General features: G+C 41.5%; 1 long non-coding RNA gene across 1 annotated transcript; it reads right to left on the bottom strand.

Moving 5' to 3' along the window:
• Positions 1–445: 445 nt before the first annotated feature.
• Positions 446–20099, bottom strand: LOC116549081. The gene is made up of 3 exons (XR_004267703.1): positions 20087–20099; positions 10180–10184; positions 446–561 (listed from the first exon to the last, which is right to left on the bottom strand). It is a non-coding gene; the product is annotated as an uncharacterized LOC116549081 (long non-coding RNA).
• Positions 20100–21475: the final 1376 nt, after the last annotated feature.

Raw genomic sequence — 21475 nt, 5'->3', positions numbered from 1 at the left:
TCAGCAGTCCCAGCAAAAGCCCTTTGCTCTGCACATTGTCCACATCAGGTGCCTCCTCAGTCAACCTGCCAATAACTGGCCTGGATGATTGGATATGCAGATTAGACTAGGCCTGATAATCAGGCTTGCCCCTGGGGGTGAGGGTTGGGTCCTGTCTACCCAACCCATGGTGGTGGGGATGCAGGTGATGTTCTGCCAACGGAAATTCAGGGCATCCTGTTACGGAAAGAAGATTGAAAGGATGCCAATGATCCTAACACAGGCTCTTAGCCTGTCTTTCCTAGTTTATGCTACTCTTCTTTACTGCTTCAAAATTGGCCTTTCTTTATCCAGTCTATCACTGATGGACATTTGGGTTGATTCCATGTCTTTGCTATTGTGAATAGTGCTGCAATGAACATACAAATGCAAAAGTTTATAATAGAATCATTTGTGGTACATATACACCATAGAACACTATGCAGCAACAAAAAGGAATGAGATCATGTCCTTGGCAGACACATGAATGGAGCTGGGGGCCAATATCCTCAGCAATGTAACACAGGAACGGAAAACCAAACACTGTATGATCTTGCTTATAAGTGGGAGCTGAACAATGAGAATACCTGGACACACGGAGTGGGGAACAACACACACTGGGGCCTTTTGGGGGTGGGGGTAAGGGAGGGAGAGCATCAGACAGAATAGCAAATGGTTGCTGGGCTTAATACCTAGGTGATGGAATGATCTGTGCAGCACACCATCATGGCATACATTTACCTATGTAACAAACTTGCACATCCTGCACATGTACTCCAGAACTTAAAATAAGTTGAGAAAAAAAGCCTTTCTTTTGCTTTACTCTGCAGGGAAAGGGGAGAGGTGAGGGTAGAAGAAATCTGGTCTCAGTATTCGGTAACAGTGGTTACTTCCTGTGTTGGTCCTTCTTAAGCCACATTTCTATTTTAATGGGGATTTCCTAAAGATCCACTGGATCAGAAGAAAAATCACTGGCTGGTGGTTTTACACCTAGTGTTGGGCCTTCGCTCAGAGACTTCAGATAACTTACTTTGTGGACTTGTTCTTTTTATTCATGAATGAAGAAAGATGAACATATCTTCAAGGCATCTCTGGAAGCTATGATTTTACTGTTTTATGAAACTGGGACAGAATTGCAGAAATTACTTGTTCCATGTCTCATAACTGGCAAGACGTCCCAACTTTATTCTCCTAATTTCAAGGGAGAGGATCTTTCAAGTACACTACAGCTAACATATTTCAAGAGGGAGAAGGAGGGTGATGTTGATGGTATTGTTAATTCATTGTATTTGTGGGTAAGGGGGTGCGGTTAAGAAGGCACAGATGCCACTAGGTTTTCAAGTTTATGACAGAAATGATACTAAAATTGGTATAAGAAATGGAATTTTGACTATTTCTGACCCATGGAGGAGACAAGTTTGGTGTTAGATACACTTATATCTAGTTTACAGTGAATGTGGGACAGTAATGTGGAAACGCCCAGAAGACATTTAAAATGGAAATGCATCCCAGCCCCTAGGATGGAGCTGAAAAGGTGAAAGCTGAAATGGACTGAATGGAAAGCATCATAGAAGGTGGATCAGAGTCCCAGGGGAGATGGCACAGGGGGAGATTCTAATACTGGAAAGAGTCTACCTTGCAGTGTTAAGAGAGAGAGGCACAACAAAGAGACCTAGAAATGGAGAATCAGGAAAATTCAGTGGAAGAGTTGCTGAAACCGGCTGGAAAGAGACAATTTCTGGATGGCTGGACAGGGGCAGCGGTAGACTGAGAACTAAGAGCACCAGGCGCCTTTCCTTAGGACGGTCCTCCGCATCGCCCCTGCGAGAACAGTTTCAGTCACTGGGTCACTGGGTGCGGGAGGGTCCCAGACAATGATTGTAGGAAGCTAAGGACAAAGTGAGTGTTGAAAGGAATGTGGTGAACACAGCTGAGGCCAGGCAGTACTGACTGCCCGGCTGCACAGGAGGGCAAGGGGCTGGAAGTGTGGAAGGTATGTAGAAAAGGGAAGGGACCTGAGAACCTCAGCTGTGAGGAATAAATGAGGCAATCAACCACATGTGGTTTTTAGAACTTGTCCAGCAGAGCTGACTCGCTGACATTAAGTTATGTGCATTGCTCCTTGGAAGCACACTGAAACTGGATCTCAAAGCAGTGAGACAGAAAACTGGAACAAACCTTACATAAGATAAACGAAGTGAACTTTTGTATTTATTTTGATCCCTCAAGACTCCCTGTGGAGACAATCAACCCCTCAAGGGAGGACCCTGTCATCCATCCTCCTTTCATCTCCCTATTCTGCTTGGCAAAATGTTGTGGAACCCAGTGGATCTGGGCTTACCAAGGGAAAAGGATGAACCCTCTAAATTAAAGGGATTATTGAGGAGTGAGCAGATATTCCTTCTCAAGAGAAAGACTTGAGAAGTCTATGGACTTCTCAAGAAAAGTGGCATGATTACAAATGGAATTACAAATTCCTTCATTATCCCAAAATAAAACTTGGGTGGAAAATACCTTCTCACTTAAAAAAAAAAATTAATTGGCATTCCAGAGAAGATCTGACTTCTTGTGTAAAGAAATGACTATTTGGGAGAGAGCTGGACGCACTGCTGAAACAATCTGCAAAAGCATGTCCTCTTAATCGTCTTTTCTAGAAGCAAGGGAAAGACAGATGGACACCTGACGAAATGGGAGAATGACCTGAGCAGCGCTATTGTGTTACCTCCCTGCGGCTCACTGGAGAGCTGGGCAGCCGTGCTGTCCGTGCTTCCACCTGGTGGACAGAGTTGGTAATTCTGACTGCCTGGGGACTGCCAGGAAAGGAAAACTTCCGGCTTCCCAATTTTAAAAAAAGAAACAGCAAACATGAGCCAGAAAAGACTGTCCAGTGTGGAGTACCTGTAATGCAGCCATGACCAGCTTCCTGACAGCTGCAAACACATTCCTTGTAAGGCCACTCTGTAGTGCTGTGAGGCCAAGAAACACTCCTCATGCTGAGTCCAAGAAAAGCAAGGCAGGCGACTGTAGAGGACAGCAGGTGAACCTCTGGTCCCTTGGGGACACAGCCTTTGCTGTGGTTTCAGTCCTAGCAGCAGGACTCCTTCTTTTCTGGGTCTGGGCTGTGTTATCCTGCTGCCCTTTTTGGTTCAGGGCCCAGTAATGAAACAATCAGCGACCACTCGGTAGGCAAAACACATTCTCATCCACTGTCCAGGAAGAGATGTAACAAGTTAATGAGATGCAGCCCAAGTCTCTTCTCCATTGTTTCTCCTGTTTCTTTACAGGCAGCCAAACCATGACAGGAGGTCAGCACTGGTGAAGGCATGGCTAGTGCCAGCAAACATCACCTGGGGTGGGAGACCTGGTTCTGGGTTCACTTGAAGGTGGATCGTCTCTCCCATGCTTCACTTCTGTGGAGAAGTATCTCAAAAGCATCTCGGCTCCTAGTCCTTACTTATTAAGTCCTTACTTAATAACTCAGTCCTTTGTTATTCTCCATCCAAATATGAGTTTAGAAGTGCTCTGTGCTCCTTGTTGCCAGGGCCACTTCATTTCTATGACCCTTTTCTGTCACAGCAGAAAAAAAAACAAAATAGGCCTCTGCAATTGGTCATTTGGCGTTTCATGAAAAAGCATTAGCAGATAGTTAAATGGCTAAAACCAATGGTTATTAGAAATTTGGGCAGGATCTGTAAATATCTTCTCTACTGAACAGAAATGTCATATCACTTACTGAAATAATTTCATGAAGAAACTTTGAAGCAGAAAATTTTAAAAAGCATAAATTCCACATAGTAGTACAAAAATAGTAGCACTGTCTATTGTTTTAAGAAATAACTGACTTTTAAAACTTTCATACAATTTATAAATCAAAATCATTTTTCCCTTGAGAACAATTCAAAAAGAGTAAAACATTCAAAGCATCAAACTTTCAAAAGACCTGCTGGATTTAAAGATTCTATCCAAGGAAATAACTCCCTGTATTATTTAAATGGTTCTTTGAGACTCAGATGCAGGACACCATCAAAGTAAAAAGTGTTATTAATAACCCTTGGTGGCCAGTCATCTCCTTCCCTTGCTCTTCCAGGGAAGCATCTGCCTAGTTCCATTTTGTTATTTGATTTCATTATGTATTTTTCAGACATCTGCTCCCAGGCTCTCTGAGACAACTGTGAATTCTGCTTAGAGATAATTTTGCACATGAAGGAGAAGGTAGAGCAGAATCCCTGAAACCTGATGATCCCTTTAAACGAGTTTGGAGAACGGCAAGCACAGCCTCTCCACTAAACACCATTCAACTAGAGGCCAGGGCGCCACATTACTGAATTATTCCTCGAAAATAATACATAGGAATAAATGCACAATAGAGCAACCACTGAGTGATTAAGACCCTATTTACTATGCTGAATTAGATACTCAGCTGTTTGGTTGTAGCAGACTCTGTCAGTGTTCTGCCTCTTGTCTCCTCAGATCTCTCTGCAGTGCGTGCGTGCGTGCGTGCGTGCGTGCGTGCGTGCGTGTGTGTGTGTTCTCCCAGCAACTTCCAATTTGTGGTTACTCTCAATAGCCAACAACTGTGTCACTTGCTGAAGGGCTGCTCTCAGGCTTCCACTTGCTGGAAAGGCAAGGAGCACGTGAATTTATGCCCCTCCCACTTCAGACAGCTTTAATCAATGACAAGCAAGTGTGAGAGTATAAATACTCCAGCTCCCTTGCCCTTGATGGAAACTACTTTGAATGGTAAACTGTTGTCTTTAGATCTTCCCTGCTGGACTGAGCAAAGGTTACTGCAGTGGTTTTAAAATATATCCACAAATTATTTGATGTTCCTCCCTTAAAAGATGGAAGCTAATTTTTCTTCTCCTTATATGAAGGCCAGATTTAGTGACTCAGTTTTAAAGAATAGAAGATGGGGAGCAATGCTAGGTGACTTTCAAGGCTAGGTCATATAAAGAATGGCTTCGGTGGGGGGCTAGGGGAGGGATAGCATTAAGAGAAATACCTAATGTAGATGACGGGGTGATGGATGCAGCAAACCACCATGGCATGTGTATACCTGTGTAACAAACCTGCATGTTCTGCACATGTACCCCAGAACTTAAAGTATGATAATAATAATAAAATAGCTTCTGGCTGGCACTCGCTCTTGGACTACACTTTCTGGAGGAAACAGCAGCCACAACATGAGGACACTCAAGCAGTACTGGGAGAGGTCCATGTGGAGAGGAATGAGGTCTTCTGACAGCAGCCAGTGCTAAGTCACCATCCATGTGAGTGACCACCTTGGAGGTAGATCCTCCTGCCCCAGATAACCCTTTAAATGACTGCAGCCCTAGCTGACATCTCAAGTGTAATGACTTGAGATACCTCCAGGTAGAGACACCCAGTCAAGCTACTCATGAAATATTGATCCACATATACTCTGAGGCATAATAAATATTTATTGTCATTTTAAGCCACTATGCTTGGGCAATTTGTAACACAGAAATATATAACTGATACAATTTCTCTCCATGAGACTTTCCTTAATCCTGAAACTTTGTTTGCCTTCTTCCTTTCCTAATCGTGCTTTCCCCTTTATTCTCCCGTGGATTTTCCCTAGGAACACTTCCTACTACATCCCTTTCACAAGAATTGTCTCGGAATCAACTTCCTCTTGGAGAAATGGTTAAACCTTCTCATAAAATAGTCCTCATTCAGGTCCTATTTTCCTGGCTCAAGGTTGCTTCTACTTTTAAAGAATTTTCTAGAGTAGTTTTACGTTTTCCCATACCCTCAATCCCTTCCTTTACCGCCTAGACCATGGCAACACACTTTCCTCAGCTCATGAACCACAGGTGAGCATGAGATTGATGTCAGGAAAGCAAGCAAAGAGAGAGAGGACCTTTAGCTACCCACCAGGAGCCAATGTGAGCATTTCAGCACCATGGCAGACAATCTGCACTCTGCCTCTGCATTCTCAGAGTGACCCAGGGAGCTGCTGGTTTGGCAGCAGGAATGACAGGTGCCTCTGATGCCTGCTGCAACTGCAGGTGGTGGAAGAATGCATGCTTCTTGTGAGCTTGGGCTGCATTTAAGTTAGACAGAAGTCCAATATTTTGACGGAGTGCTTCTCTGGGCATTATGGGAAGCAAACTGTGAACCAATATGAACTCCTTTTTACAAGTAAAGTTCAAGAGAGAGCATAGGTTCTATAAAATCTGTGCTCTGTTAATTTCTCCCAATGAAGGAAACAACAAAAACAAGAATAATCTTGGGGTATTTCCAACATGAAACTCATGGCCTTGAGAAGAAATGCCACTGTAATATGGACTGTACTGAACCATCAGAAACTGCAGGAGAATATACACAGCCAGAGATGAACAAGAGGTTCTAGGACAGACTCTGTTCTCTACCTCTTCCAGAAGCTGCTGGCATTTTTTGGCTCCTGGCTGCATTATTCCAATCTCTGCTTCCATCATCATCCTTGTGATTACACTTAGGGCCTACCCAGATCACTTAGGAGAATCTCCCCATCTCAAAATCCTTAACTTAATCACATCTGCAGAAGTCCCCTTTACCATTTAAGGTAAATATTCACACGTTCCCAGGATTAGGAAGAGCATATCCTTGGGGGACCATCATTCAGCCTATCGCATTGCCCTTCTTTTTGAGCCAGGAAGCTCTCTTCCTGGGCATTGAGTGTCAGCCCTCCTGTTCTTTGCATTAGCAGCTCAAAATATAAAATCAAAAATAACAGTCTTCTGGGCAGAAGAGGGCTGAAATGATTTCTCAGTAGACTTGGACCTCCTCGATAAATGGGAAAACTGTACTTTTAACCTGATACCTTCAAAACCTTGCCCAAAATAAGATCACAGCTTGTTTGCCAGCTCTAAAGATTGAGTCATTTATCTGGCCCTACAATGAAAAAACAGTATCTCCAACCCTATCGAGAGGTTCTACATCACCTCACCCACATTGCATCCTTCAACCCTCTCAGAATCAAAGGGCAAAGAAGCTATGAACACCTAGAGTGGCAGCAGTTTCTCTTGGTGAAAACATGATGGAAATTCTGGGAGTTTTATCAGTTCTGTTCATCTGAGAAATTTCCTCCGATGCATCATTATGTTCCCAGATCCACAAGTGATACCCAGACCAAGGAATGTGTAAAGTCATATGGTGGGGGCTGAAAATATCCAGACTTGTGAAAAACACAGAGCAGGAAGCCGAACTCCCTCTGGAGATGATGAGAGAGATAGTAAAACTTAAGCTTACACACACATACACACAACTGCACAGAGAGTGAGAGGGTAACCACTATTGCGACAAGAACTCCAGGACCTAAAGAGTCCCTAGTGGTATGAAGGATCCAGATACCAGCTGATAGATGTTGCCAAACAAGTGGACTCTCTAGGAGAATCTGACTCAATGAGCCAGCAAGAGGCCTGTCTAGAGAAAGTCCTTCAGGAGGTGTGGGACATGTTAGTGCTTTGGACTCAAGAGATCAGGACTTTTTTACAAGTTAAAAGAAAAAAAAAAGGAAACACGAAAGAGATCATATGGTAAGGTGCTAGGCTCTTACTGTTTCCGGGCTTAAGTCCTAAAAATCAGGACAAAAGGAAAGAATTAAGTGTGGTTTAACACACACACAAACACACATGCACTGTTTTTTAAAGTTTATTTATATAAATCATGTCTACAGAGGATTTTCCAACCTAGGTTGCCTGTGGTAAGAAAGCAAAGACATTTAAATAAGTTTCCAGGGAAGGAATTTCAGCAGACACATGCTTTGTAAGCTGGAAACATAGCACATGAGACCAGTTCACCCTTTCTCTCAAAATAAAAGTCTCTCATTTGAACTTGAATCTCTAATCAATAGGTTTCTCAGATGCCTCCAGTGTTTCTCTGCATCACCTTTATAACCTGTCATATGGTTTCATCTTTAAAAGGATATGAGGTTTAACAGCCATCTGCATGTTCCTGCAATAATTGGCTGATCAATTTCTTCAAGTGAATTTGTGTTTAAAAAGAGGTGAAATTACTGTAGCCTTGTAGTATATTATGGAACCAACCCAAATGCCCATCAATGATAGACTAGATAAAGCAAATGTGATACATATATACCATGGAATACTATGCAGCCATAATAAGGAATGAGATCATGTCCTTTGCAGGGATGTGGATGAAGCTGGAAGCCATCATCCTCAGCAAACTAACAAAAGAACAGAAAACTAAACACCACATGTTCTCACTCGTAAGTGGGAGTTGAACAATGAGAACACACGGACACAGGGAGGGCAACAATACACACTGGGGCCTGTTGTGGGGGTAGGGGGCAAGGGGAGAGAACCTAGAGGATGGGTCAATAGGTGCAGCAAGCCACCATGGCACACATATACCTATGTAACAAACCTGCATGTTTTGTCATGTATCCCAGAACTTAAAGTAAACAATGACAACAAAAGAGACCAGATTCATTTAATCTCAACACTAAAACCCCATTGACTTTAGAGGATATGTGTTCTTATTCCAGCAGGGTTCAATGTTCTTTGGTAGCTAGGAAAACTTCTTTCTCTGAGCCATTTGCAATCTGGACCAGAGACTTGAAGAATCCATCAATGTGTGGTTCCATGTTAACAGAAGGAAATATGATCTAAAACTTGAATCTTTACCAACCATTTTACAGGGAAGAGTAAGGGAGGAAGGAAACCAATTTTCTTGCCTGTTTGCTTAAATTCCTACCCTCTATATGTGCTTTATATTCATTGTATCGTGTTTAATCCTCACAAAACCTGGGGCAAGAATACCTGCAGGTGAGTTCTCTATGAGGCTCGGGGAGATTAAGTATCCTATTTATTATCAGTCTGGAATCAGTCTGATTCCAAAGCCCAGGCTCTTTTGTTTTCAGCCTTTAGAGATAAATCAGAGTCTTAGTGCCATGGAGTATTCTCCCTGTAATGACTATGACATTCTGGTCATAATCATCAAGATAATGGTTTTTATTTATGCAGAGCTGTAATGTCCATGGGGGGAAAAACTGCACCTTAAATAGCATTTGGCAGATAGTGGGTCCTGAACTGACAGTTACTAATTGAATGAAAATCTATGAAATGTTTTTGTAGATGTTTATGTAAAGGGTGGAAAACATGACTTTCTGTGGCAATGGCGTCAATGTCCTTGGTTTAGAGTTCCCAGATCCTTCAGATTTCTCATCTCTGGTCTCTCATCCCACACCCTACTGCTAAAGACGCCTCTAACTGGTGCTTATCTTCCATGATGCTGCCATGAGTAGGACCAGCTTAGTGATGGCAGTGCTCTCTTCTGTGGCACCAGCAGAGCCAAACAGCAGCCAGTGCTAAGTCACCATCACATGTAATACTTCGAATTTGGAAACATCTCACTTTGCAATGGAAACCCATGTTCCTTAAGCTCAGATCAAAGCAGTGTCTGCTGCTATTTTTAATAGTACAGTGTCCTTATTTTCTGAGAGATTCAGGCAATCTAGATGATAGGTGTGTAATCATAACACGTGATCATAATATATACCTAAAGGAGTGTAATTTATAAACATACACATTTTTCTTACTAGGAAACACATTCAATACAATTCTCATTACTTCCATGGTAACTTAGGGCTTTTAGGTGAGCAAGTACTTAACTGGCAGCACTGCTCACCAGTGCAATACTCCCTAGTGCCAGCTTTTATGTGGATTCAAATCCTGTGTCAGAACAACCAGTGCATTTTGAGCATACAGTGTGTACTTTGCACAAATAGGAATGAGCCACCACTGGCAAAAGAAACTGAATCTGATGGGCAATAAGACTACTCAGATTTCCAGGTGATAAGACAAATTAGCTAAGCTTGACAATTCTGCAAAATTAGCTGCTGATTCAAGCAAGAATCCTCCTGTCTCAAAGATGGATTCCTGGCAACTCATGGAGAATCACCATGGCAATCACAAGGTTTTAGAAATTTAAGACCCAGACAAAATTCAGAATGATAAAAATTATGTGAAACAGAAGCGAAAAGATATATTTAGTTTTTTTGTGCAAAATACGTCTTCCATCTCGAATTGTATCTTATCCATAAAAGGTTTTTTAATAATTTTAGTTATCAATGGAGATATTGATGAAAAAGAAGCACGAACTAATAAATTAAGCATCCAAAACCCATCCCTAGACCCACACTCATACCTCCAATGGAAATAAAGACAGATCTGTCATCCATGTGTTCACAAAGGAGCAATACAACCACCCCAGATATTCCTAGAATCAGGAACACATCACAGCAATGTATTAGCATCCCACTGGCTGTTTATTGACAACTTAGCATGTTCTGGGGTTGGGGGTGGGGGAGAGCCACTTTAATCCTTAATTGGCAGACACATTTTCCACACCACTAGAACTTCAAACATTAGCTTCTATGCCCTTTCCACATAAAACCCTAACCACTAACATGCCTCACAAAGGCCCACTAAAATATGAATGTCCTTGAATACATAGTGAACTTAATTGCTAATATTCCTTGGCAAATCAGATACACTATTAACAGCATAATAATGAGTATGCATAGAGACTCCCCAGCGTGACCAGATGCACATGTAAAATAAATTAATTAATTAAAACTGCCATGCTAAATAAAGTTGTCCTGCCACATCAGGTTAGCATCTGTTTCTAGTTTTCCTCAACAGTTTTCCCCCAGCCTATTTTCTCAGCTCCAAACAACTGCAGCTGACCAGCCTTTTTGGCCATGGCCATGCAATCTGGACAGGCCCACAGGCGCCGGGGTCACCTCAGGCGTCCACCCCAACACCGACTTGGATGTCACCTTCACAAACAAGACCTCTGCCATCCTGCAACTTTTTGCTCTCACATTCCATGTTTAAAAAAAAATAGAGAAACAAAGGCAACAAAAAAAAAAAAGAAAAAATATTTTCCTGTTGGGGGGATGTTAATAATGGACAAGTGTAAGATTTGGCAATAAATTATTGTCTAGATGAAGGCAAAACAATTACAAATTAGAAACAGATTTATTCACACTCAGTGCATTAATGAAAACTTAAAAAAAAAAAAAGAAAAGAAAGAAAGAAAGAAGGAAAACTAAACTGTGTGTACTGTGTGGAAAAAAATAATGGCCCAGCAGGCCTACTTTTTATTAACAACTCATCAGTAAGCAGGTTGTAATTCATAACAAAGAATTCACCCCAAGGAACGCCACATGACTGTGAGCTTTTTGAGTTTCCTAAGAAAATACATATGTTGTTCCACTTGGTTTCCTTTCAATAAAACCCACCAGTTAGCACTTCATTTTCAAGCTGTTCTGACAAATCAGGTGAGTTAGCTTTGTAGAAAAAACAGAAGCCAATTTTTCAACTGAGAATTTTAGGGAATTTTTTAATAACTTAAATAAATTTCCCAAAAGGCAAAGAATGCATGATAAAGGCTGTGAAATGAGTTCATTTGGAACAGCTTGAAAGAAGGTCTATTTTGATTCACTCCATTAATTTTTTCTGAGGAAATATTTAAGGATACATCTCTTACTGCTCAGATGTATGTCTGAAGAAAGGAGAAGAAGAAAAACCATATGATTTCTGAGTTTTTATAATTACTCAAAACATGATTAAAGATGTTTTGGAAAGCCTCCCTCAGCAGCTCCGTTAAGTAGAAGACTTAGCAATGATAGCAGCAGGAACTTTCTGCTCCCAAATACTTGCTGAGCCAGACACAAATCCTGCGACCCTTTGCAAAGTGGCAACCACCCATGATTCCCACCTGATTTCCTGCAGCTCCATGAGGACACCAGGCAAACCAGACCGTTTGATATTTCCAGAAGAGAATGGAGACATTCAGCCACTGCCTCAAGAGGTATGATCTCCTTTCCCCAAAACCTCCCCATATCTTTCAAATTTCTCATCATCCTTTAAAACCTGCTTTACCTGGAGACAATTATTCTAAGTGAAGTAACATGGGAATGGAAAACCAAATCTTGTATATTGGCACTCATAAGTGGAAGGTAAGCTAGGAGAACACAAAGGCATAGAATGATACAGCGGGCTTTGGAGACTCAGGGAAAAAGTGGGAGGTAGGTGAGGGATAAAAGTCTGCCCACTAGGTACAGTGTACACTGCTTGGGTGATGGATGCACCAAAATCTCAGAAATCACCACTAAAGAACTTATTCATGTAAACAAACACCACCTGTCCCCCAAAAACCTATTGAAATTAAAAATAAAACCCACTTTAGGTCCAGCTTCTTTCAACAATCTTCCTTAATCACTCTAAATGAATTTGTTCTGAGCTTCTGAGGACTCATTCAGAGCACCTCTCTCTGAACCCGCATTAACACAATGTTTATTCCTCTGTTATTCTGCCTCATATAAAGTTCCATGTAAAAGAGTTATTTGAGAATTCAGCTTTAGGAGGAAGTGTTCATAGTTGTGTCTGTGGCACAGGTGGTAAGCTGACCAAATACTGCATCTTTTGGCCCCCTGTAGTTATGTATGATTGTATGAATAGTCCTGGCCAATGAGCTTTCAGCAGGAGTGATATATCTAGTCGCTCTCTCTCCTCCCACAGGCAACACGGAGGCCTAGGGTTGGAATGGTAATTCATAGGGTGGAGGTGACCTGAACCCCTGAGCCACTACAGTGCATTGTGCTGGAGATCTGCTTGACCTGCAGTTTATTTATGGGATAAGAAATAAGCATTTGTTGTGATGGACCACTGAGATTTGGAGCTAGCATGGCCTGGTCTATCGTGATTGATTCAGTGGACCTGAGTTTTTATATCAAGAATTATGTACTCCACTATGCTTCACTTTTCATTTTTGATGCCAGGAAACTCAGAGTTTGAAACTCACATTTTGCATCACTAGTTTAGAATCTATGATCACCATCATGTTTTCCTTCTTCTTATATATGATCACAATTTTTTTTTTATTTGGAATTTCCTGATTCCAACTTAACATCATCTTATTGGGGGGATTCTTCTTGTGAGCAGCTTCATACTCTTCAGGATGAGATGTAGAATACAGGCACACCTTGCTTTATTGAGATACTGCATTTTTTACAACTTGAAGGTTTATGCTAATCCATGTCATCTGCCCAACAGTATGTGCCCGCTTTATGTCTGTGTGTCACATTATGGTAATTTTTGCAATATTTCATAATTTTTCATGATTATATCTGTTTAGTGATCTGTGATCAGCTATCTTGGATGCTAATATTGCAGTTATTTTGGGAGCACCACAAACTGTGCCCATAAAAGATAGAAAACTTAATCGACAATTGTGTGTGTTTTGACTGCTCCACTGACCAGCCATTCCCCCATCTCTCTCCCTCTCGTCAGGCCTGCCCATTCCCTGAGACACAACAATATTGATATTAGCCAGTTAATAACCTCACAATGACCTCTAGGTATTCAAGTGAAAGAAAGAGTTGCATATCTCTCACTTTAAATCAAAAGCTAGAAATGATTAAGCTTAGTGAGGAAGGCATGTCAAAAGCCCAGACAGGTCAAAAGCTAGGCCTCTAGCACCAAACAGCCAAAGTGTGAATGCAAAAGGAAAATTCTTGAAGGAAATTAAAAGAGTTACTCCAGTGACCACACAAATGTTAAGAAAGTGAGACATCCATATTGCTAACATGGAGAAAGCTTTAGTGGTCAGAATAGAATATCAAACCAGCCACGACATTCTCTTAAGCCAAAGCCTATTTCAGAACAAGACCCTCAACATAGAGGAAAGCCCCCCGCCCCCACCCCGCAACCAGCAAAAACATTACAACTTGCTGAAGCCTCAGATGATCATTAGCATTTTCCAGCAATAAAGCATTTTTACATTAAGATATGTACATTTTTTAGACATAATGCTGTTGCACACTGACTAGACTACAGCATAATGTGAACAGAACTTTTACATGCACTGATAAACAAAAAAATTTGTGTGACACTTTAAGGAGGTATTCGCTTTATTGAAATGGTTTGGAACTGAACTCACAATATCTCCAAGGTATGCCTGTATACATGCATTCATACACACATAGGCATGCACATACTTACATGGAAAGAATTAAGACAGTTGTTTGTGTATGTGGAAGCCTCTGCTGGGAGGACTGAAACCCACCTGTCTTTACATTCCTCAGTCACTAACACGGTGCCTTTCCTAGTAAATACTTCCTGAGTTAAATGAATTATGAGAAGGCTAAAGATGGTACAAAAGCACTGCTAAGAAAACACGTGGAGCTAGTAGGAACTAAAATTCAGCCCATGCGCTGCCTTGTGTCAAAGAAAAAAGGCCCCATTTCATAATTATATTACCAGAAGGGGTCATCTTTTTGTATTTTATTCACTTAAGAGAGGCATCCTTTTATAACTTGCAGAAGTAGCAGTGCTAGTTTCTACCCTCTGAGTACACAAAAACACCTAACTATGACATTTAAAAATACAGCAAGAAACATGATGATGTATCAAGTAAAAGGATAAGTAGAAAAAAACACCTGAATAAAGATGGTTATTTAAAAGAATAAGGCATCACAGAATGGATGTGCCAAGTTTAAGATATTCCAAAATCATTTTGACCTTGACCCTTATGAAGCTTCTCTGTTGCCTAGAGACAGAGAGAGAAAGAGAGAGAGAGAGAGAGAGAGAGAGAGAGAGAGAGAGAGAGAAAGAGAGGGAGAGAGAGAAATGTATACTTATACTTGAACTCAATGTCAAATGTCTGAAAAATCAATGGTATTTTGTTCAGGGAGATGATACTACCAGACAACTGATAATTTCCCCCACATGTTTAAGGTTTCTATACTTAGTTTCATTAAAGATTGGAACCTTTTAAACCCATCCTCCCCATGTCCCTACCTTCCTTTTCATATGTGTAAAGACACTATGCTGGAGCACACTGTTTTAGTGATGGCTTTTGAGGGTGGCCAAGGTGGGACAGCCTTATAGACATGTGGAATTCTCACAAAATTCAGAAACTTTTCCTGTGGTGCAAGTGATGGCACTGCCCAGGACCCCCTAGCACTGCTGTTACCAGACCTCAGTACACATGAATAAAACTGGTCCAATGTAATAGTTGTTCATACTGTTCTGGACATATGCCCCCAACTCCATCAAAATAGTTGAACGTGTGGTTAATTTGAAAATAAACCTAATAAAGGTAATGGGAGAAAAAATTTTAAAGCATATCTAAGACCACCAACTCATTTATTGAAGTCATGAAATAGATGTCAGCTGGAAAGGACATAGGGTCACTACTGAGCCACTCTATCTGATGTAATTTTTAATGTCATTGCCACATACCCTGAGGCATATTTTCCTTCACTGACAATTGTTTCAATCTTGAGAATGTCCTAGCTAATACTTTACATAAACTTCAACAGTGGCTACTTTGTATTGATACAATGATTCGTTACCTTGCCAAGACAAGACATGAATAAATAAAAATTTTAATTAAAAACATGAAAATAAAATGGTTGTTGACAATGAACTTTGGTTTGTAGTTCTTGATGAAGTTTACTTTAAAGTATACAGTAACTATTTAAATGACTCAGATTTAACTAAAAAAGATTACAGAAAAGATTCCAACCTTTCCAGCTGACATTTCTCCCCTCACATTCATGATGACTCTGCCTCTAAGAAAGAAAGAATATCACTCCAGGAACCCTCCATGAGATCCACATATCTGGGCGGACACAGGTCACAATCCCTCAATCATAGCCCACAGGAAGGTTTCAGTTCCTATTACTTCCTTGTGGAGCAGTGGCCACTAACAAACAAAATGCTTATTATCATTTGCCAGGGCCAGCATGGTCCATGGCCACTTCTCCAGCCTGACCTCGCATCCCTTCACCTCCCTGTCTGTTTCCAGTTCTTCTGCTGTGCCCACCATCTTGCTCCTGCAGGTCTTCATGCACTGAAGCAAGCCCCCTACACTGTTTCCTCCTGCCCCAACTGCCCTTGTCTGGCTAGCATCATCTCATCCTGCAGTCCTTGGTTAAATGCTGCTTCCTTCAGAAAGATGTCCCTGGAGCCCCATCTATGTCAGTCACCCCGCTCCCCCACCTTTCTCCCAGACAGCACTCTGCCATAACCCTCTTTTGTGCAAGCTCCCCGATGGAGGGACAACTCTATCTTTCTCATTGCTGTACCCCTAGAGCTCAGTTCAGTGCTTGGTCCTCAAATATTTGATGAGTGAATAAATAAATGGATGTGTGAGTGACAGTGAGATGGAATGGAAATTCAGTGGCTCTCCCATTCCCATCACCCAGATCACAAAGTGATAAAGAAAATTGGCCAAGTGAAGAACATCATTTCCTGCATTTGACATGAACATCATCTCCTGACAACTTCCTTTCCCATAATCTCCATGTTCAGAGAAAAGCTACAAGTGTATTCTTGGTGTGAAACTGTCCAGATTCCAATGTGAACTGCAAAGGGACATGGTAAGCAAACTTAGTAAAAGAGATAAACAAGCACCAATTTGATCTTTCAAGAAGAAAGAAGACATAGGTGTGCTGAAGGGACTTACTCCAATTGTCCACTCTTCTTGTGACCCCCCTAGGTCCAGTCGTCTACCTTGGTAAGCACCAAGAGCTCAGCAGTGTCTGCCCTGCTCAGTCCCACTCACACTTCCTCACTTTGGCTTCCTTGGCTCTCCCATCTCTTGGCTTTAGTCTCTGCCTCCTGCTACCAGCCCAGTGCCATTAAGAAACTTAAGTCCTGCTATACTCTCATAGCAGCATCTGATGATGGAGACCATCTCATCATTTACCTAGAACTTCAAAGACTGAACTCCTTTCCATCACCCCCTGTTCTGATTTGCTGCTTACATTTTACAGGCTTTAGAGGTTGTCTCAGACTCTTTTCTCCAACTCCCACTTTGGACATATCTTTTAAATCCACCCTTTCTTTCTATTCCATGGTCATTGCTATTCTCCAGGCTTTCTTTCACTTATTTAAATCCAAGATGGTTGCAGTAACCTGTTTTCCCAAGCTCTTGGCTTACCTCCATTTCAAGATAAGCCACACAGCCTCCAAAGTAATCTGTTAATATTCAAATCCCTCTTGCTCCTCCTCTGCTTAAAGCATTTGATGGCTTTCCAGTGATGTCAAGACAACATCCAGTGTCCATGACTTTCTTCCTTTGAGCCCTCCAAACTGATCCAGCCTCTGACTGCTACCTGGTTCCAAAGTTGCTTCCACATTTTCAGGCTATCTATAGAGCAGTGTCCCATTCCTGGTATTATTTCCTATATTAGTCCGTTCTCACACTGCTATAAAGAACTGCCCAAGACTGCGTAATTTATAAGGTAAAGAGATTTAATTGACTCACAGTTCTGCATGGCTGAAGAGGCCTCGGGAAACTTCTAATCATGGTGGAAGGGGAAATAGGCATGTCTTACATGACAGCAGGCAAGAGAGAGTGAAGGGGGTAGAGCCTCTTATAAAACCATCAGCTCTCAGGAGAACTCACTCACTAACATGAGAATGGCATGGGAAAAACTGCCCCATAATCTTATCACCTCCCATCATGTCCTTTCCCTGACATATGGGGATTACAATTTGAGGTGAGATTTGGGTAGCGACACAGAGCCAAACCGTATCAGTAGATTGTGTCAGATTAAGGATAAAAGAAATCGAGAATAAGCTGCAGAGCTGGTCTGAGGGCCTGGGGGAATGAGTCCCAGTGATATTGGTAACAGCTTCAGGTCTCTGGATAATTTTAGATGAAACTGTGAACAAGGCTATGTTGGCCTGAGGAGGTGTGGTGTGGGTGGCACATGAGGAGTATGCTCAGTTGGGTGGCACATGAGGAGTATGCTCAGGCTCAAATGTGCTGTACCATATTATGCTCCATGATCTTGTTGCATTCTCCATAACTGCAGTATCGATGTCCCTGGCCTGGGTGAGGTGGTCTATGATGTACCTGGACTAGCTCTGATGCAGAACCACTCTTTGTGTATGAGGCTAAGATTAGGGGTGAATTGAACTTCTACAAGTCTAATATGTCTCCCATTTGCTCAGAATTTATCATCCATAACTATGTACTGTTCCTGAGGGAAGTTTTGAAAATCCCTTGGGCTTCACACCTATACTGAATTTCTGCTATATCTCAGTAGATTAAGAAGTTAGGTAAACTTTGTTTGGTTTGCCTGGATGCTATCTGTCTCAAGCTTTTCCACTAATCCAAATTTGCTGTCCACATTTATCACCATAGTGGCCACATGATTGAAAAGATGGAGGGAGGTGAGACTTATGCTTGTGATTGGATGGTACTGAGTGCTTTCAACAGTGAAGAGACCTTCAGAGGACATTTGAAATTGTACTTGCCTTGGTACTTAGTAGGCCAAAAAGCTGAATTTAGGGAAGCCATGAGCCAAGAATCTCCTGGTTCTGATTCTTTGCCAGACAGCATGGCCTTTGTCTAGAATCTGTATGTATTCCAAGAAGAGGTCACACTCTTCACCCCAAGCAGAGTCTGCTCAAAGACCCCCAATATATGCCCTGCTCACTTCAGGTGGTAATTCTGTTCCCAGGGTGTCCCTGATCTACAAAACCTCGCTTCCTGCTCATGATCTATCTGAATATCCTAATCCTGTCAAGACCAGTGGAAATTCCAACTCCCCCATGTACTCCGACGCAAACGAAAGATGCAACAGGCCCTATCTAAAAAAGTTAGGTCAACACTCAAAGAAACCAGAAGAATCACACAGGAACACTGAATAGTTGAGGTAAGTATGGATTCTTCTGGTTTCTTTGAGTATTGACCTAACTTCTAACCTTCTTCTCTAACCTTCCCTAAACTTCTTTTCTAACCTTCTATGGTACATAAAAACCAGTGGTTCTGTGTCCCTGGATTCAGAAGTGCTGAATTAACAATGTGGTTTTAAAAAGCCCTCCAGGTTATTCTCACGCACACTAAGGTTCGAGCATCCCTGATAAAGATAATACTGCAATATTCAATGACTTTTCTGAATCACTTTGTGGATTCTATCTTTCTTCTCCATTATTCTATATGTATTCTCCATTATCTATAGGTATAAGGGCAACACCTTATACTTCAACAGGACCAAGCATATATTAGGCACTAAAATATATTTTATTGAGTTGATGAAACACCCCCTGACAATACTTTTTCTGAATCCCTGCTACACCTTACACGAGCTGGGCATAGACTAAATCTTGCTTCTGCTGTATGCCCTAAAATTAGATCCTGCTGATAAAACAGAAATTGGCCCCCTCAAAGCAAATTAGAACAATTGACTGACCTTTAATAGACACCTGCAATCCACTGCCTCTCATAAGCAAGTAATTTTCAAGGAGGCGGGAAAAAGGACTGAGTGGCCAGATTGCCACATGGCTGAGAACAGCGGTGTCCTAATGGAAGCCACATACCCTGCCCCCCAGAAGAGGAAGCAGGCAAATGGTCTTGGGTCTTGGCTGGGTAGCAGGGGAAAGGTTTGGTGAGGGGAGACTGGTATGTTTTTATGTCATTGAGTAAAGAAAAGTTCATGTCATACTCCTAGTGATTCCTGTAAATAAAGATAAAAGTAGAGGCAGGATATTATCAAGTTTTAATACAGCTACTGGAGCTTGTTACTCAGGGCTCAATCAACAGAGCTCAGAAACAGCTGGCTTTAAAGGTGAAAGTCAGATTAGGATACCCAGAGGTGCTGATGTTAATGTGACTAAAGCCACATGTTCCATTAAACCTTTTCCAGCCTCTCCCTCTCTGATGGTTACAGCATGACCTTGTCATGAAAACCCTCCCAGGTGTGAAGAACCCAAACAGTAAGAAAGTTGACCCAGATCTGGTAGATTATATGAGGTTTAGAAACTAGATGTGAAAGGTGCCCAAAGGAGGAAAATTGATTTATCCTTTTTGAAGAAGACAGGATGTAAGACAGCACACATGTAAAGACCAAGTTATAGCTATCCATATTAGGCACACAAACACATGCACATGCACAAACAACACACATGTACTCTACTTTTATCTGTTCTGCAAAATGATGGCTGGTGTTCATGGTAGTGCTGAGGGTGTCCATGGGCTGCACAGCCCTGGATGAGGATTCCAAGGTGAAGGAAACTGTTCTCATTCTTAAGGAGCTTGGAGTCTAGAGGAAGGACAAGCAAGTCTACATTAATCATAGAGTATGCTGCGAAGTAAACACAGGGGGACATATCCACAGAGCCAGGCACATGGAAGACCATGACAAGAGGAAGCTTCTGACAAGAGAGTAAGAAAATACCATCATGCAAAAACACCATCTAAGTAGGCACATAGAACTGATGTTAAATGGAAGTCTGGATTGTGCAGGAGAGGACTTAGAGGCTAGTTTTGAGCAGGAATGAAGATAATAGATATAGAGGAGGGATATTTATGGAAGCCTCATCAGCAGGGCTGCAAGGCCTGTTGCATATCAGGGAGAGAAAGAGGGACTTCTAGAATTATCCTCAGCTTTCTGGAATTGGGGTCCTTTGCCACCTTCCCATGTAGTGAGAGAAAAATGTGTAGCTAAGTAGGTAAGCACAGAGGGACTGATACGAAAAGGGGTAGGAAAGTATGGCCCCCGTCACAGTCTTCCCCTGGTCAGCCTTATCCTAAAGGCCCTACCTACCAACAAGAATGTGCTCTTTTGCTGACCTCCTGCAGATGCCAAGGTCACACTCCACCTTTCTCCCTTTTTGTCTAGAAAAGTTTGTATCACAGTCCAACTCAAGGGAGTGGTGGGAAACAGGTGAGTTATTTGATTTCCAACCCAGCAGAGGGGTTTTCCACACCCAACTTCAGCAACAGATAAACTTATGTCACTCACAGCATTTCAGGGTAGCTGATGAGATAAGAAAGGCTTATGATTTGTGGTACTTCAAGCATTCTTGCTTATGTTTATGTTGCTTAAGCTAATGTTGGGTCACTGGTAGGAAGCTTTACATATAAATCATTTTCTCCAGATTTTCCAAAACCTGTTTCTTAAAGTTCACCTACTTGGGACATGTATATATTCTATAGATGTGGTTACAGACATGAGAAGCCAGCTTACTAGCCAAAAGTCAGTTAGGTAGTTGGTGTCTGACACAGGATCAGTCTTCAGAGCTACAGTCTGCAACAGTGAACTTCATTTCTGCGTCTGAACATTATAGTCAAGTGTTGATGCGCAAAACTTAAGAGAAAAATAAAATATGGGCAGGGGATTCTTAAGAATGGACAATATTTATCAGTTTCTGGTTTTTAATACATTTTAATTGAATAGAATTGTCTATCATAGATTTGATACACATATTTTACATGAAAGAAACATTATTAATTGTAAAAAATAAATAAATAAGAGAATGCAAGTTAAGGTACTGAAAAAGAGAAAGAAAATTATTATAATTTCCACTGCTGACAATTGGGATATGTGTCTATGTTAATGAGTGTGTTTGAACACAGTTTTAACAGATCTATAAAATACAATACATATTTTTTGTTTGTACTT

The sequence above is a fragment of the Sapajus apella genome, unplaced genomic scaffold (assembly GCF_009761245.1).
Source record: "Sapajus apella isolate SASKATOON/1434 unplaced genomic scaffold, GSC_monkey_1.0 scaffold6, whole genome shotgun sequence".
Lineage (NCBI taxonomy): Eukaryota > Metazoa > Chordata > Mammalia > Primates > Cebidae > Sapajus > Sapajus apella.
This window is presented reverse-complemented; position numbering and strand designations above follow the sequence as displayed.